This window comes from Condylura cristata, unplaced genomic scaffold, assembly GCF_000260355.1.
Source record: "Condylura cristata isolate star-nosed mole 26May11 unplaced genomic scaffold, ConCri1.0 scaffold00034, whole genome shotgun sequence".
Taxonomy (NCBI): domain Eukaryota; kingdom Metazoa; phylum Chordata; class Mammalia; order Eulipotyphla; family Talpidae; genus Condylura; species Condylura cristata.
This window is the reverse complement of record NW_004567135.1, coordinates 11,231,104-11,249,343: the sequence shown is the minus strand read 5'-3', so window position 1 is coordinate 11,249,343 and position 18,240 is coordinate 11,231,104. Positions and strand designations below refer to the sequence as shown.

The 18,240-nt window shown below is 54.1% G+C and overlaps 1 protein-coding gene across 1 annotated transcript in view; it reads right to left on the bottom strand.

The window, feature by feature from the left end:
* The window catches only part of TSPAN9 (tetraspanin 9), a 169,357-nt gene that overhangs the window by 135,477 nt on the left and 15,640 nt on the right, over positions 1–18,240 (bottom strand). The gene's annotated exons all lie outside the window — the stretch shown is intronic.

Sequence of the window (18,240 nt, the reverse complement as noted above, 5' to 3'; positions counted from 1 at the left end):
AGGTGACCACATGGCCCAGCAGACCTCTCCTGACCCTCCCGCTGCTCCCCTCAGCAGTGCACTTTGTCGATCTGCCTGTTCTGCTCCCCACTCTGACTCTGGTGAAGCCTCTCACCCACCGCACCTCTGACCTGCACCCCAGTTCTGTACACATAAATAAATAAATCTTAAAAAAAAAAACTTTAAAGAGAAAAATATGCTGGTGCTGATGCCGACGACCTGCTGGGCTTGAGGTGCTCTGTCCATGCACTCAGCAGCCAGCACAAGCCAATGGTCTCGCAGGTATGCGGGCCGGCGGGCAGGCGGCCCTTCGTCAAGCCAGGGTGGTATTTCTGGGTGGCGAGTCAGCCCCTTGAAGATACTTGAAAACAGGTCCTTGTACCTTGCAAGTTTATTTCCCCCGCCAAGTGTAAATAGTCAGGGAAGTCGGTGGGTTCAGCCCTTATGTTTACAGGTCCGAAAGGAGGAGGGGCAAGGGTCTGAAGGTGAAACCAGGGGGAAGTGGCCAGGACGGGCCCTGAAGCCACATTCCCAGGTCAGGGTGCCACCCCACGGCTGAGAACTAAAACCAGTGGGAAGCCTCTCCTCCAAAGCAACGCTATTGCCGTTTGAGTATTAGCCATAGTTGCTGAGGCCTCCATGGGCGTTTCATCAGTGTTGACTCATTTAGTCCTCACCACTTCCCTTTAGGCTTTAGCACTCGCTGCACCCACTTTACAGAGGAGAAAAGTGGGGTTCCAGGAGGTTAGGAGAAGTCCCAGCAAGTGAGCTTCACCCAGCAAGTGAGCCATACTGGAATGTCTCTCACCCAGAGCCCCTGTTCTCGGCCCTCCTGGCTGCCACTGTCTCTACACCTGACAACACACACTCAGGACATTACGCCCGGAGTGAACTTGCCCAAGGCCAAGCACCCGCATCGGGGCAAGGGCGACTGGTGATGTGCCAGGGCCTGACCGATAGCCACCAAACACACCAAAAGCTGTCCCGGAATTCGGATCGCCAAGTGTTCTCCAGGCTCCCCCAGGGTCCGTTCCAAACTCATGCTCAGCCACAAACTCTGTTAAAACTCAAGAGTTTCCCGCTCGCCAGCTGGGCCGCAGTGACACCGGGCTGGGCTGGTATTACCTGCCAGGCGTCACTTTAACTCGGGCTGTCAGAGGCCATTAAAGGCAGGGGGAGAAAATTCCCCTGGCTGACAGAGCATCTGAACCACAGAGAGTGAAAATCAATTGGGATTGCATGAGCGGAAGGGAACTTAAATTACAGTTTTCGCTTAAGAATGAGAACTATAAAATGTCTCTCGTCACGGTATTCAGGAAACGTGACCAATGAAAACAATATTTTTAAAGACCGTGCTTCAGTTACGAATGCATGGCCAGTTAGGGGAGGAAGCAGGAGAGTCAGGGGATGGCGAGAAGGTGAGGGACCACAGGGGCCGGGCCCTGCCCTCTGGGGCGCCAGCTCCGGCTCTGGGCGACCAGGTCGTGCAGGCCACACGGTCATGTGCAGTGCAACCAGTGCCCTGTGCCCTGGGGGACCCAACACACTTGTTATCACTCACCAAGGAAATTACAGAAACTACAGAACGTTAAGAAAAAACAATGAGACGTCACTAATCACCACAATCATAACCAACATCATTGGTGAATTTCCTCTGGTCTTTTTGCACGTTTGAAAAAGTCGAAATTATGGTAAATACAGTTTACTAGCATACTGTATTTGCACTGACACTTTTTCATAAATATCTCGAGTCCTACATAATTTGTGAAGACATGATTTTTAAAGGCTGTACAAAGGGCCATTATACGAACGTATTAATATTTACACAACTAGTCTTCACTTGTTGGACATCTGCTGTGTTTCTGATTTTTAGCGATCATAAATAAAGCTACAATGAAGATATATATGTATATGCGTACCTATATATATCTGCAGGCCAGTCACTTCCTTAAATTCTAGGGTACAGAATAAATATGTCCGCGGGAATGAATATTTCTCGGGCTCTTGATACAAATTTCCAAATGACCGTACCAAAAATAATTCTAAGCAGTGTTGCATTTTTGCAACTCTAGACACCAATGGAACCATACCCCAGTGTTTCCTAAACGTATCAGTTTCAATCATGCTGACAGCAGAGCCGATCCCAGGGCCAGGAATTTCCCCACTCCTGCTTTAAGTGTCTTGTGCAAGTTGTTCACTTCCCAGCTGAAAATGCATCTGAGTCCCTCTGGCTGCCCCACTGTGAGCCCCAATCACCAGGGGCCTTGCACAGAGTGTGTCAATACACGCCTGTTCCCTGTACTCTGTTGTAAACTCCAGGGACAGGGACCAGATCCGCTCTGCCCCTGCACAGTTTCAAACTACTCATCTTTCATCAACAGCTCCCCCCACGCCTCCCTCATCCCTCCCTAGGAAGTCACAGCCACCACACTGTAAAGTGAATGGTGGGAGGTCTTCGGCAAATGCCTTACCTCTGGCGTGTCAGATGACTCATCTGTAGAATGGGGTAACAGCCCCTCCTCTCTGGAGAGCTACTAGAAGGATTAAATTAGATAACTCGTGCAAAGTGCTTTGCAAGCATGAGAAGAACCTAGAGAACGCTCAACAAGTGGTAGCGTTTGCTTTTGGGGAAAAAAATCGTAATTGTAATAAACCTACCAAAAAATCGCTTAATCTGCTACCCACTGGAGGAGATTAAAGAATCACACAGCTGTCTTTTTCATCTGAAGCTCGTCCAGGTCCTGAATGCCTGGAGAGAGACTCAGAACCCTCAGGGGTGGTGCCAAACCCACAGAACCTCAAACCAAAGGAAAGGTCTGGCAGGGCATGTCCCGGAATGGCAGGCAGGCAGCCAGCCAGCAAGGAGCCGTGGATGCTCTAGACCAGCTGTGCACAAGAAGGGGTGAAGCTGACCTCTCCGGGCACCCACAAGGAACAACCTGAAATCAACCCCATCAGTACAGAACTTTGGGGTACCCAGAGCAAGTGGGGAAGTGATTCAAGGGACCACTGGCTCCTCCCTGCTGGGAGCCTGGAGGCAGGTGACTGGCACAGCCTCCAACACGTCCATTGTTCAGACGACACGGGGAGTTGAGTCACCGCGGCATTGTCCGAGAGCTCTATCAGGAGGAAACAGCTGGACAGACGACCAGCAAGCGCAGGAAGCCTCAACCTCCACCACAGCTCCCCTCGCAGGCCCCCCACCCTGTTTGCGAGGCCCAGCATCCTGCCTGCCTGTCCCTCGGGGGCCTCTGACTGACCAGGAGGCATCGTGGTCCAAACAGACATCCCCACTTCCTGCCTCCACTTGCTGGGGACAAAGTACGAGTTCTTTGTGTGGCACCCCGCAGCCTCAGGGATGGGCAGTGCATTCGGCCTGCCAGTAAAAGAAACCAAGGTCCGAGTAAACAGGCAGTGAACGAAAAACAATCACAGTAAATTAACTTGAGAAGGACATGCCGCATGAGATGTGGGTGGGTTTTCTCTGCACGAAAACGCGAGCCGGAGGGTGTCACCTACGGGGACAGCGCAGACAGGGCGCAGTTAACCTCTGGAAAGAAGGGCTCGTGCCAACATCCTTGTCTAGAGACTTGACTGGGGTCTCCCGTGGCCAAGAGAGGACCCAGCAGAGCTCCCTGCTCGGATTTAGAAAGAACTCAGAAGAGCAGCGGGGTGCTTAGTAGTTTGAAGTCGGAGGGGCCCACGCCTGACTCCTCCCTGCAACACGGGGCAGCTGTGAGGGGTGCTTGTATCAGGGTTTGCAAACTCAAGTGCCTGCAGGAGCCAGACAGAGCCCCATGAGGGGCGGCGTCTGGGCAGGCAGGGCCCCCACGCTGCGGCCCGGCTTGGGGTCAGGACTCGCACCAGCCACTGGGGCCACCGGGCAGTGCGGGCTCAAGGCAGCTGGACCTTCCAACTCTCAAAAAGCCAGAAACCCTTGCTGGTTACGACATCCCTGGTGTTTACAAGGGTTGACGCTAACAAGCAGCGGCATCGATTGGGCCCAAACAAATGACATCAGAGGCCTGGGTCTGACCACTGAAATGTCACCTCCGCTCTCACCCTTAAGTTCCTGGTCAGTAAAAGGAGGGTAAGCAGAAGAGGCTGGGGTTGGAAGGAGTCGGTGGCGGCAGGCTGCCCCCGCCGATGCGGGAAAGAGCACCAAGGTGACCGCCGTTGCGAGGCAGAGCGGGGGCAGCCCGAGCGAGAGCCGCCCCAATGGCAGCCGCAGAGGACGCCTCACTGACCCACGATCCGCAAGCGAGCCGGGCAGGAATCAGCGAGGCCCGCAGGCCTGAGCAGCCTGCTTCGAACAGACCCGGTCCGTCACAGAGCGCGAGGCAGCAGGTGCTGGTCCCGACCGCCGGGGTGAATGTGTGCGCCCACCTTGGCTGAGCGCCCACACAGCGCAGCCCCACAGCGGCCCACTCAGTGGTCAGCCAGGCCCTTCCGCCCTGCTGTCCCCTCCCTTCTTCCCCTGCATTCCACTTGCTGTGGCGTGTGTTTCCTGGGCTGGGCCCCACGCCGAGCTCGGCCTCCCAACCTAGCCCAGCCCAGGCGGGCGTAAAGGAAGACCGGACACAAGAGCGTGGAGAGGACATCTGCGGGTAGCGAGGGTGAGGCGGGGCCAGCTGTGGGCTGGTGTCGTCGCAGGAAAGGGGAAGACTGGCAGGGCAGGAAAGCCATGACCAGTGGCGGGACAAGGGCCCCAGGCTGAGGGCCGCTGGACCAGCTGGCTGCTGGGCTTCTGCCACAGGCACTGACAGCAGGTGGGGCCGGTGCTGCCGGGTGAAAATGCCAGGCTCGCGGCCCCGAGCTGCGCTCCTGGACGTGAGTGGCCACCCACGGCTGCGTCCTGCCTCCGGCCCCCTGGGTATCCTGCTGGAACTTGTTTTTACTCAAAACTTCCCACCCTTGACATCTCAAGGAGTTATGACCTTGGAATTTCTCCAGACTCATTCCAGAGCATACATAAAAGTTCTCTGGTTAACACTGGTTGAAAGTAAACCTTTGCCCTCCTTGGTGGCGCAACGGGTTAGGACGCAGCACTGCAAGCTGGCCGCAGCCGCCTCAGTGCGAGTTCGATCCCCGCCCCAGAAGTGACCCACATGGCGCGGCAGACCTCTCCTGACCGGCCAGCTCCTCCCCTCAGCAGTGTGCTTCGTCGATCTGCCTGTTGTGCTCCCCACTCTGTCGCTGTGAACCCTCTCACCCCTGCACCTCTGGCCTGTACCCCAGTTCTGTATGCAAAAATAAATAAATCTTAAAAGAAAGAAAGAAAGTAAATCTTAGCCCTCAAGAGTAACAGGAAGGGGGGACCACAGCTCCTAACGGAGGCATCTTGAGGGGCAGGACGAGGGGGGTAGGGGGGCGGACCTGCGGGGCCTCCTGTACAAACCTCCACGTCACCGCAAGGCACCGAGGTCTAGACAGGTGTGAGGTGGCAAGGTCACACTCCGTCACTGCGGACTGGCTGGAGACCCCCAGGCTGCCAGGCCCATGCCACTCAAGGCCCAGCCCTGGGCACACAGCTGCCCACGGCTCGGTCACTGGGTCCATCTCGCCGCTTGGGAACCTCCAGAGCCACGACACACACCGTCACCGATCACCGTATCCCCCGTCCCCATGGGATTCCAGAAAAGCCACACTTCTAACAGCAGCCCGGTCGCCCCACATTCCAGCACAGGCTTTTCCCAACTGCAGAGGGCCCACTCTCCTCCCCGAATGGCAGGAGGGGGGCGCAGGAGGGGGGCACGGCGTGGCGCGGCGGCCACCGAGAGCAGGTGCTTCAGGCACGCAGCCCCGCAGGGCCAGCCGCGTGGCGAGGGGCCGCTCGACTCCGAGCAGGAAAGGACAGGCAGACGTCACGGGGTGGACAGGCAGAGGAGACTGGGCACCTCCAGTCCCAGGCCTTGTGGGGCTCAGTTTCCCTGCCGAGAATGAACACAGATTTTGAAATCCCCCCAAGAGCGTTTAAACCCTTCCTCTGATCCTCCACGTCCTGGTCTCCTCACTCATGAAGTAGATGCCACAGTGCCCGGGGCAGGATGGGAGGGCAGTGGGCGCCGCTTATTCAGGCCCCCAAGGCTTTCTTCCTAAGTGCCACCACCTGTCGCCCCTTTTGAAGGATCCTGAGGGCAAAACCCAGAGCCGCCTGTTCAGTCCAGGGTCAGACAGCGATCCTGGAATGTGCCTTTGCAGGCTAACTTTCTGGACCATGGGCCCTGCCTTCACCCCAGGGTGCTGCCCAGACCATACCTGCTAAGCAGGGTGCTAAGCTCCATTTCCATCCCCCTCCAAAACATGTCCCTGAGGTCAGGGTGACCAGTCCCTCAAGTCCTTGGCCCATAACCCTGGCTCTCCCATACCCCCCGCCAAAGCATGTCTTCATAACCTATGTGCCTTGTTAATAGTTGCCAGAGAGGACATCTCTGGAGGGTACAAGGAGGAAGGAAAAGAGAGGGTAAGCGATTTTCCACAGGCTACAGATGAGGAAACTGAGGCAGGGCACTAGATCACTGCTCTAGCTGACCATGGGCCCAAGGCTAGAAGGAGCAGCAGTTGAGTCCAGGCATGTAAACGCAGTGCTGAGCTTGGTGCAAAGACTTCCCATATACACCAAAGAAAAAACAAGCAGAGGTCAGGATCCTCGAGGAACCCGCTGACCACGACATAATGCTTTCGGTATGGTGAGCGGGACCCAGACACTTGACATACACAAATTTCTACAGTAACCCCTGAGCAGGTCCTATGTCATCCCCAGTTCACAGAGGAGAACAGGCTTCCAGAAGTTGCCCAAGGCCCCAGCGCTGGGAGGAGGCAGCACCCAGGACGAGCGGCCTCCGAGCACCACTCGCCACACTCGCTCTTCCTCCTCCCCACTCTCAGGCCCAGGGGGTTCAGTGCCCGTGTCTCAAGGTGCCTCCTCGGTCAGGTAGCTGATGGGCTGGCAAGTGCTCAGTCCTGGGTCTTCTGCTTCTGCCTCCAGGCAGGGTGAGACCAGAATTCTATTGATCTCTGTTCCCACTGACTCAGACTCCCCAAAGAACAGACAGATCGGGGGATTTCTGAATGAGTAACGAACCACAGAAGAATAAAGTTATGTAAATCGGCCTGGAACACAGAAAGAAACTAGGCATGGGCTTTGGGAAACCAGGCAGAGGAAGTGGGGTGCCCAGCTGTGCACTGCTCTGCTGCCCCTGCTTGGGGCAGGGCTGGGCCGCTGTGGGTTTCTACATTGCTCCTCATTACACAACTGGAGGTTTTTTGACCCTGTGGGCAGCAGCCCGGGGGCTGCGAAATGCATTTGGATTTCCCCCACCAAGAGGCAGGCCCCGGGGTACAAAATGCAGACAGACAGTGATGGAGCTGATTCATCTCCCTCCCGAGCTGTGTGCTAGCTGAAGTGCTTTTTATCAGTGGGCTGCCTGTCACCATCTCCCTAAAGCATTTTCAAAAACTGAGTTCAAGAGGTGTCTGGGCAGCTCTGCCTGCCCAGGCCAGGAGACGAGGGAAGCTCAAACCCGCTAGCTGCCCTGGCCACACACAGTGGGCACGGGAAGCCCAGGGTGGTCAGTGCTGCCCCTGGACGGAGCCCGAGAGCGAGGGGCATGCCGGACAGGCTTCAGTGGCAATCTTCTTTTTTTGTAACTCAAAATGAAGTTATCTTTCCTGCTGAGCACTTCCTCCCATAAAACCATCCTTTAGGTAAACATGAAGGTCTGCCCCCCAGAAGGCACACAGCATTTGCGTTTCTCCCGGAGGAAGGTGGCCTGTCCAGGGAAGAACAAACAAGAAGCTGGAGCGTGGCCAGAGGCAGCCGCTAGAGTGCTTGCGGGGTCCAGGAGGGCAGTTAGCCGCAGACAGATGAGGGGCTGGAGGAGAGGCGGAGGGGTAGCTGTTGTCAAAACCCAGGGTGGGGGGTCGGCATGTGGACCTGAGGCAGGCTGGCTGTCCCATCGGCAGAGGCCCGGCGGGTCTGAAAACCCGAGCGGTCCGCCAACAGACGGAGCTCTCACCTCAGCCCTGGAAAGGCCCAAGCAGCGGCTGGAATCCAGCAAGGGGGAGTGGGGAGCAGAGCTGTGAGACCCTTCCCTTCTGGGAGTCTGGCCTTTACCTTACGACAGCCTCTGGCCCTGAGCTGCTGGGCGACCTGAGAAGGCTCTGCGTTGGCGTTGTTGTAACGGGTAGTGAAGCGTTTACTGCTGTTATTTAGTAAGTGCCGGCATTATGCTCTGCACTTCAGGCACAGCCCTTGTTCAGTCCTACAAAACAGCTGCTAGGGCCCTCCCTGGTGGCGCAGTGGGTTAGAGCGCAGCACTGTGACGCTGTCTGCAGCCACTGCAGCGTGAGTTTGATCCCCGCCAGGGAGCTGACCCACATGGGGCGGCAGACCTCTCCTGACCCGCCCACTGCTCCCCTCAGCAGTGTGTTTCAGTACATCTGCCTGTTCTGCTCCCTACGCTGTCTCTGGTGAACCCTCTCACCTACCACACTTCTGGCCTGTACCCCCTTTCTTGTATGCATAAATAAATCTTTCTTTAAAAAAACTCCTGAAGCGGCCCTCCCTGGTGGCGCAGCGGGTTAAAGCACAGCACTGAGAATCTGAAGCCACTTCCGTATGAGTTCGATTCCCGCCTGCCGCCTGCCCCGGAGGAGACCACATGGCGAGCCAGACCTCTCCTGACCCGCCCGCTGCTCCCCTCAGCAGTTTACTTCATCGATCTGCCTGTTCTGCTCCCCACTCTGTCTCTGGTGAAGCCTCTCACCGCCCCTGAGCCTCTGGCCTGTACCCCAGTTCTGTATGAATAAATAAATAAATCTTTTAAAAAAAAAAAAACTCCTGAAAGGTCCTCCCTGGTGGTACAGCGAGTTAAAGCACAGCACTAAGAAGCTAAAGCCACTTCAGCATGAGTTCAATCCCCGCCAGGGAGTTAACCCAAATGGAGCAGCGACCTCTCCTGTCTCTGGTGAAGCCTCTCACCAACCCTGCACCTCTGGCTTGTACCCCAGTTCTGTATGCATAAAAAAATACATCATTTTTTTTAAAAAAAGAGAGAAATCACCTACTCTGCTCATTCCTTAAGAAGCAACACTGCCCCTTTACGTGAGATTGCGGACTAATTCCAGCTCCCTATTTCCATCGCACCTGCAGTTACTTCCTCCCCTCTAGTCTTGAGTCCCTCAGAGTCACCCGTGAGGGATGTAGTCAACTTCTTCCAAACACTTGTTCAGACTGCTGTTTTGACATCCTCCCATGAATCACAAATGGCATCTATAAGGGTGAATCCTTCCCAGTAGGTTTCAGTGGACTCTGCCAGCTCCATCCCACTGCCACTACATACGGCAGCTTTGGTTTTAGGAAATGTGTTTCTCAAGCAGTAAGACTCGGAAGTAGAAGTCACTCTTTGACCCACGGGCTGCAGAATGGACATTGTTAGCAGGCAGGAAGCAGCACTGACCCTGCGCATTGCGACCTGGCTTTTGGATGACCAGGTGTATTTTCAATTTTTTTTTTTTAAAGATTTATTTATTTGTGCTACAGAACTGGGGTACAGTCAGAGGTGCAAGGGCGGTGAGAGGACTCACCAGAGACAGAGCGGGGAGAAAACAGGCAGACTGACGAAGTACACTGCTGAGGGGAGCAGCAGGTGAGACAGGAGAGTTCTGCTGTGCTGTGTGGTTCAGCTCCCTGGCCAGGGACAGAACTCCCTGGCTGTGGCTAGACTTTAACCCACTGTGCCACCAGGGAGGCCCGTATTTTCAATTTCAAAAGGAGTATTGTTTGTTTGTTTTTCTCCAACCCCTCCCCCCCCCAGAGGTAGGCCTCAATAGTGGCCTTAAAATGCTCCCTAAACTGAGCCATAAGCTAAACCGAGCCATAAACTGAGGTACTGTCCTCCAGGTATGCTGTCTGCTCAGAGCGCAGGCAGAGTAGAATTAACATAATGTTTAAGGGCCCGAAGGCGTTCGAAAGGGTAAGTGCACACTGGCTTCAACTTCACCCACCAGCACTCTGGCCCCTAACAACAGAGTCAGCCTGTCCTGGGAAGCTTTGAAGTCAGGTACTAACATTGCTTTAGCTCTCAAAGTCTAAAATGGCACCTTCTTCCAATAAAATGACTCATCACTCCAGCCACGGTGAAAAGCTATTGTTCAGTGTGGCCACTTCATTCATCAACCATCTCAGCTGCATAACTTTCTTGGCAACTTGTTTTAGCTTCTGCAGCAGCTCTTGCTACTTCTTGCTCTTGTAAGTGATGGAGACAGTCTCTTCCCTTAGACCTCATGAGCCAGCCCCTGACAGCTTCAAACTTCTCTTCTGTAGCTCCTCACTGTTCTCAGCCATCACAGAATGGAGAGAGTTAGCCCTTGTTCCGGAGGAGGCTCTGGGAGCTTAGGGGAGCATTGTAGCTGGTTTGATCTTCTACCCAGACCATTCAAATTCTCACTGTATCAGCTCTAGGCTATTTCACTTTCTCTTCATTTGTGTGTTCACTGGAGTAGCACTTTTAACTACCTTCAAGAACTTTCCCTTGCTCACCACCTGGCCAACCAGAGGCTCAGGGGGGCTAACTTTCGGCCTGTCTCAGCTTCCACGGTACCTTCCTCACTAAGCTCAATCACTTCTAGCTCTTGATTTAAAAGCAAGGGACATGCAACTCTTCCTCTCATGTGAACACAAGAGGCTGTTGTAGAGTCATTAATTGGCCTAATTTCAATATTGCCGTGTCTCTAGTAGGGAGGCTCAAGGACAGCCAGAGACAGAGAGAGAGCGGGAGAGGGAGAGTGTGTCAAGGGAACGGCCTGTCAGTGGAGCACTCAAAGACACAGATAAGAGATGAGCCTCAGCGCCTTCCGTGGGCAGGGCTTATCGCACCCTGAGACAAGCACGGTAGGAACACCAAAGGTGAGAGATCACAGGTCACCACACAGATATCATCAAAACGCAAGCATTTGAAAAGAGGCCCTCTCTGGTGGTGCAGCAGGCTAAAGCTCAGCACTGTGAAGCCCACGCAGCCTCTTCAGTGCGAGTTCGATCCCTGGCCAGGGAGGTAGCCCACGTGCTGCAGCAGACCTCTCCTGACTCACACCTGCTGCTCCCCTCAGCAATGTACCTCTTTGATCTGACCTGTTCCCCACTCTGCCTCTGATAAAGCCTCTCACCACATCCCCACTCTGGCCTGTATGTCCATCCCCACTCTGGCCTGTATGTACCCCGGTTCTAAAGAAAAGAAAAGAAAAGAAAAGAAAAGAAAAGAAAAGAAAAGAAAAGAAAAGAAAAGAAAAGAAAAGAAAAGAAAAGAAAAGAAAGAGAGGAGAAGAAAAGAACAAAATCTTCCTCAATGTTCAAGTTCAGCCCACCACCTGGTACCCAGTGGTGTGGCCACTGGTGAATCGAAAGGACCGTAAGAGAGCTGTTCAAAAAACAAGAAAATAATTTTGTCTGCGAGGATGTGGAGAAACTGGAACCCTCATCCACTGATGATGGGGGTTAAAATAGCATGGCCACTCTGGAAAACAACTCGTCTTTATCACGTGACCCCACAACTGTACTCCTAGGTATTTGCTCAAGAAAAATGCAAACACGCGTTCGCTCATAAAAAGGGACTGCACGTGAATGTCGCCGGCAGCATTATGCAAGGCACACGCTGCCAGGGGCTGCCGCCTGGCGAGTGGACAAACAGGCCTGGCATGTTCGTGGCCTGGGCTTCAGCCATGGAGAGGAGTGAGCATTGACACCTGCTGTAAAATGGATGAGCCATGAAAGCATCATGGGAGGGAAAGAAGTCAGTCGCAAAAGACCACACAGGCTAAGGTTCCATGTATCCAAAATGTGCTAGAGACAGAAAACAGATGAGTGGTGTCTGGGGCTGAGGAGGGAGAGCCAACAAGGAGGGGACAGCTTTACCGCTAATGACTCCTTTTGGGGGTGATAAAGATGTTGTATGTGTTGTAAAAATGACGGTGGTGATACTCACACAGCTGAGAATATGCTAAAAACAACAGAATTTTATGCTTTAAGTGGGTGGATTTTATGAGATGTGAATTATATCTCAATAAAACTTCTTTTTTCTTTCAAACCCTAATATTGGGCCCTCCCTGGTTGCACAGCTGGTTGAAGCACAGCACTGAGAAGCTAAAGCCACTTCAGCATGAGTTCGATCCCCACCCCAGAGGTGACCCACATGGCACAGCAGACCTCTCCTGACCCGAATGCTGCTCCCCTCAGCAGTGTACTTCGCCGATCTGCCTGTTCTGCTCCCCACTCTGTCTCTGGTGAAGCCTCTCGCTGCCCCTGCACCTCTGGCCTATACCCCAGTGCTGTATGCATAAGTAAATAAAATATTTTTTTTAAGTAAATAAAATCTTTCTAAAAAGTAAGTAAAATCTTAAAAAAAAAAAAAAGTGCCCTAATATTAACAGATGACAGGGAATCTGAGGAAGGACAGAGATTGTAGAAGTAACTGAGGGTATGGAACTCATAAATTCACTACCTCTTGCCTATGCGCAAGATGTTATTCACTTTTTTTTTAAAGAAAAGATTTTATTTATTTGTTCATACAGAACTGGGGTACAGGTCAGAGGCTCAGGGGCGGCGAGAGGCTTCACCAGAGACAGAGTGGGGAGCAGAACAGGTAGATCTACAAAGTACACTGCTGAGGGGAGCAGGGGGCGGGTCAGGAGAGGTCTGCCACGCCATGTGGTCACTTCCGGGGCAGGCGGGAATCGAACTCATGCGGAAGTGGCTTTAGCTTCTCAGTGCTGTGCTTTAACCCACTGCGCCACCAGGGAGGGCCTGTTATTCCCTTTTTTTTTTTTTTTTAAAGATTTATTTATTCATACAGAACTGGGGTACAGGCCAGAGATGCGGAGGGTGAGAGGATTCACCAGAGACAGTGGGGAGCAGAACAGGCAGATCGACGAAGTACACTGCTGAGGGGGGCAGCGGGCGGGTCAGGAGAGGTCTGCCGCGCCATGTGGTCACCTCCGGGGCAGGCGGGAATCGAACTCATGCGGAAGCAGCTTTAGCTTCTCAGTGCTGTGCTTTAACCCGCTGCGCCACCAGGGAGGGCCCCTGTTATTCCCTTTTTTAACAATGGTTATCAAGAGCCTCCTGCAAGTCATGCGCTCAGCTACGTCAGAGGCCAAGAAATGACGCTCAGTGTCTGTTTCTATGCAGCCTATTAACAAAGAACGGGTCCTGCATGCTTTATAAAGATGGGGAAAATCAAAAGCAGAATACGACTTCATGGTAAGTGAAAACTAGATGAAACCCAAATTTCAATGTTCACAAGTAAACATGACTGGAACACAGCCCCCTCGGTCACATTTGTGTTGTCTCCAGCTACATGTAGTGTCCGCTACGAGGGTAGAGGCCAGCTGGTGTGCACAGCCAAAAGCCTTCACCATCAGACCCTTTACACACAAAAGTTGCCGTTCCTGGCACTGGATGCCGGAGGTGGTGGGAAGGGAGAGGGATGAGCAGTAACTGTCAGGACTCTGTTTACAACCCGTGGGAAGGCCTCCATGGTAGAGGGGCCCAAAGGTGAGGTGCGAGAGAGAAAGGCTGTGAGGGAAAGAATGCAGTGAGAGCAGAAAGCGCGGCAGACCTGGGTCAGCCTCAGAGAAGGCTTCCCTGCCACCGAACTTGACTTTGAGAGCTGAAGGAACAGGAGAGAGGCATATCATAAAAGCGCTGGGGAGCAGGGACAGGTGATTTCTTTATGATTCAGTTTCCTTATTTGTAAAAAAAAAAAAAAAAAAAAAAGGCATTAAGAGTATTTTCTCTGTGGGCAGATAAGGACATGCTTGTAAATGAGATAATATGGTAATTACCGTGGTCTCGTGGTGTGGGTCCCTCACGGGCTTGTTTTGCGTCACGGGCCAAAGGAGGGGTTTTAAATACACATAGCATTTAATTCTCATATAACCCCCATGAGATCACGTCCACTGAAATTCCCTTTGGACAGACCAGGAAATGAGATCAGCGAGACGAGGTCGCAGCCCAAGGTCACACAACAGACCGGCGACTCACTCGGCCACCGGGCTGCGGTCAGGTGCCTGCCCCGGTATCCACTGTGCACTCAGTAAGAATGCCAGCGGGGGATGGGCACATCCCGCAGCAGCAGAGGTGTGTTCAGGAGGGGGCAGGACTCAGGCCCTCAAGGACTCAGGTCTCAGGAGCAGCGAGCGGAAGAAGTCGCTCTCCGCTGACACTGGAACAGGGAGGCAGGCGTGGAGAGTTCTCTCGGGAGAGCCCTGCGCTGCTGTAACTCGAGCCAGAGCACAGCGGGGGAGCCTCCTGGAACTGGCACCTGGGAACTAGCCTTCGTGCATCCGGCCCAACCACTTGTCTGACGCAGCAGGAAACTGGAGTGAGGTGGCGGCGGCTGTGGCAAAGGCTGTCCAGGCGGCAGGTTCTGCCAAGGTGGACACGTCCATCCTAAACTAAATGTACTCACTTCATGCCCCCTTGGCAAGTCAAGACCGAGATGAGGAGAGTTAACAGAGGCGTCACCACACACCAAAACCTCGGCTAAGCAGTTGTATATTGAACGCTTGAGTGGCCGCTAAGTGGCTGGCTATCAGGACAGGGCTCGAACCCGGGTGAGCTGGGTCTCCGCTGCCAGCCCGCGTGCCACTCGTTCGTTTGTTCACTCACTCATTCCTGCGATTCTTGAGGATCTCGATGTACCTGGCACAGCTCTAGCTGCTGGGATTCTGCCACAAATGGGTATAATAAGATGATCTTTCTTCCCTTTCCCACAAAGGCTGAGAAAACACACCCACTGGCCTGTTAAAAGCAACAAATGAGGTCAACGATATGCAGCGCTGTGTCTGGGCTGCGACTCAGAAAGAACGTGCGCCCCACCCACCACACCGTGCCCCACGAAACATGAGAAAAGCGGCTTTTAAAGGCATAAGCCCGCAATTCCAAAGCCAGCAGAAAGGGAGATGGTAATACAATTTACAGGCTGGAGTGCTAACTGACTAAGAAACCTAAAGCATCAGCAGCCCAGGACCCCCAAAAGGCCTCGTGGTCCACAGCACCAGGAGGGGCTGCACAAGATTCAAAGTCCTTGTTAGAGAGAGGAGCACATTCAGGGCCTCCCTGGTGGCACACGGGTCAGGTCGCAGCACTGCAAGCTAGTTGTAGCTGCTTCACTGCGAGCTCGATCCCCGCCCCGGAGCTGACCCACATGGCGCAACAGACCTCTCCTGACCCGCCTGCTGCTCCCCTCAGCAATGCTCTTCGTCAGTCGGCCTGTTCTGCTCCCCACTCTGTCTCTGGTGAATCCTCTCACTGCCCCCGTACCTCTGGCCTGCACCCCAGTTCTGTGTGCATAAATAAATAATAAAAAAAAAAAAAGAGTAAGACATTCGATCTCCTCCCCAACTTCCCTCCTCCAACACATGGGTCATTCTTTGGAGAGAGTAAAGCAGATGGTCTGTGCTGGAGAAACGGAGCTGAGGGAGATGCAGGGCCCCATCCCCATAACCCCAGAAGGCTGAGGTCCTGCCTGCTCCCCACACTGGGCGCCACCTTAGACCCTCTGGGTAGATAAGAAGACTCTTCTCCAGGAATCTTAACTGCTCAAGAAGAAATACACAAGATACTAACTTACGAGGTCTCTAAATGAAACAAGCCAAACAGGTCCCCTTCATAAGACCCAGAGTCCACAAGTGCCCGCCCCCCACACACAGACAGCTTAGTGACCCCACACAAACAAAGGACCAGAGACTAAGAAAGCCACAGGGGAAGACAGAGGAGAAGCGCACACACATCGGGGTGCTGACCGGAAATGGTGAGGAAGACCTCTCTCCCCCAGAGAAGACCATCACTGGTGGCCTCAGGAAAATGAGGCTATCTGCACTGATGATACCAGAAACGGAATTCTATTTTAATAAGCCTAAGAACACTTAAAAATTAAAAACTCGCTAAGATGAAAATCTCCATCGGAGGCTGAAAAACAAAGTCGAAGAAACCTCCCAGAAAGGGGAGAGAGATGGAGAGACAAAAAGATAATGAAAACACAGAACCAATGTGCAGGACACTGGATGTCTGAAGTCTCGGAATTGCAGCAGAAAGGGAAGATGGTGGGAGCAAGTCAACAGGGCACTGCGGTCTCCGGAGCTGAACAGTGTGTCTCCAGAGGCAGCGGCTGCAGAGTGCTCAGATGAAAGGACAGCCTCACGGAGGCATGTCCTTTGTGAAATTTCAGCACTCTGGGCAAAAAGACTTTTACACAAGACCCTGGAGACTCCACATAGGAAAAATCAAAGGATTTAAAATGGCAGTGGCATTAGGCTGAGCAATAGTAATGTAAAAGTTTAAATTTCTTTTCAAAGAAAATTAAACAACGCTTCGCGCGCACCCACAGGAAGACCCCCAGCCTAGGGCCTGTAGCACCGTACTCCCAGCCAGGCTGCGTGTAAAGCGTCAGGCAGAAGCCTCGCAAGGCCAACAGATCGCTAAAAGCTCCCGAAGCATCGGTGGCCCTGTTGTGGGGCGCAGTGACCACAGTGTTGCAAGGGCCAGTCGCTCACTAGGCCGCAGGGTGGAGCCGGACTTAATCCTGTCTGCAGCTTCAGCATGAGGTGCTAGGGGGTGATGCAAGAAAGGCGCCCAGCCCAGCCAGGGAGGCAGGGGAGACCCAGGACAGGGGGAGACCTCTGAGCGGCGTCCCCAAGGATAAGTAAACCCTACCTCGCACAGCGCTGTCCCGGGCGGGCGGAAAGGGGCAAAGCTCCGGGGCGTCACAAGCCATCAACCTGCTGACCGCAGACAACAGGCCTCACAGCATGTGACACTCGACCAGGAGGAAGCGACTCCATGCCCAAGTAGCACTGGGGCTTATTTCAATCATCTTTTTTGGAACAAGGTTTATATACAAAGAAATAAAATACAACCAAGCTGTGCATGGAGAAGAGGGACACTGAGGCAGGTGGCTGGTTCTGGGCCTGAGCTCAGGCCCCCGGGGGCAGTCTGGCAGACCCCCCAGGGCACAGGCTACCATGAACCCAGTGTCCCAAACAGAGAGGGAAGTCACCCTCCTCAAACATGCAGAGGAAGGCACTGGCATCTGGGGGCTGGGCAAGGCCAGGGAAGGTCTCTTCCTTGGTGGCCCACTCACCCGACCTGTGAAAGCCAGCGCTGATGGCTCAGACCCCAGGCCCCGAGACTGAGGTGAGGCCTAGTCAGCCTATCGCCTGTCCAATCTGCATCTCCAGGCCACCTCCCACTGGCCTCAGGTTTTCATGGAGATTTCCACTCGCTGGATGTTGAAGTCAGAAGAAACAGCTACGGTGAGTAATGGCCTGGCCCATCCGCCACTCTAACTCAGATTTATGGAGGCAGCTTTCGAGAGAGTCCCCTGGCCCTCTGCGCCTCCCACCCCCAGCCGTGGCAGGAGGTGCTGGCGGCTCGAGTCTGACTGGATTTCCACAGTCCCAGACGCAGCGATGGCGTCCTCATGGCGTGAGGCTTCTGAAATAGAAGCAAAGTCAGGGCCGCTCACTGCTGCTGTGCTGGGACCCAGCCGGAATCTGAGCGGCCAAGGAGCATTTCTTCCCAAAACGTCCTTCCCCACCCTGGGACACCATGCACGCCCTCCCCACGGTCCGCCACGCTCTTGGCGCCAATGACGGTGTATATTCTAGGTCAGGGAGCTCCAGCTCCGTGACCCAGGGCCCAGGCTGCGCTACGCAGCCAGGGAGCCCAGCCACGGCGCAGCCCGCTCTCTTTCAGTCCCTCCCACTCCCTGCCACCGGTTCCCTGCGCTCATTCCGCAAACATTTTACATTTCACAGACGCCACACCTCTAGCCTGAGGCGCTCAGACCTTGAGCCAGTTGTTTCTACGTCCTCAGTCTCTCCAAGTTCTTCCACAAGAGGGGTAAACTGAGGCACAGAGTGGGGTAGGCTAAAGGCTGGTGCAGGGGGACTCCACTGCTGTCACACTCTCACGCCAAGTCAGCTGTGCACGCCTGTCTCAACATGCGTCCGTCCCCCAGGCACTACTCTGGGTGCGGGAGAGGGTGTGCAGGGGTGAACTGGCAGGCACAGGAGGAAGTGTGTAAGGAATGCAGGCGAGTGTGAGAGTGCACGCAGGAGGGGGATGGTGGAGACCAGTTCCCTCCTGGGAGAGAAGAGCCAGCATGTGCAAAGGCCCTGAGGTAAGGCAGCCGCAGTGAAGTCAGCATGTGCAAAGGCCCTGAGGTAAGGCAGCCGCAGTGA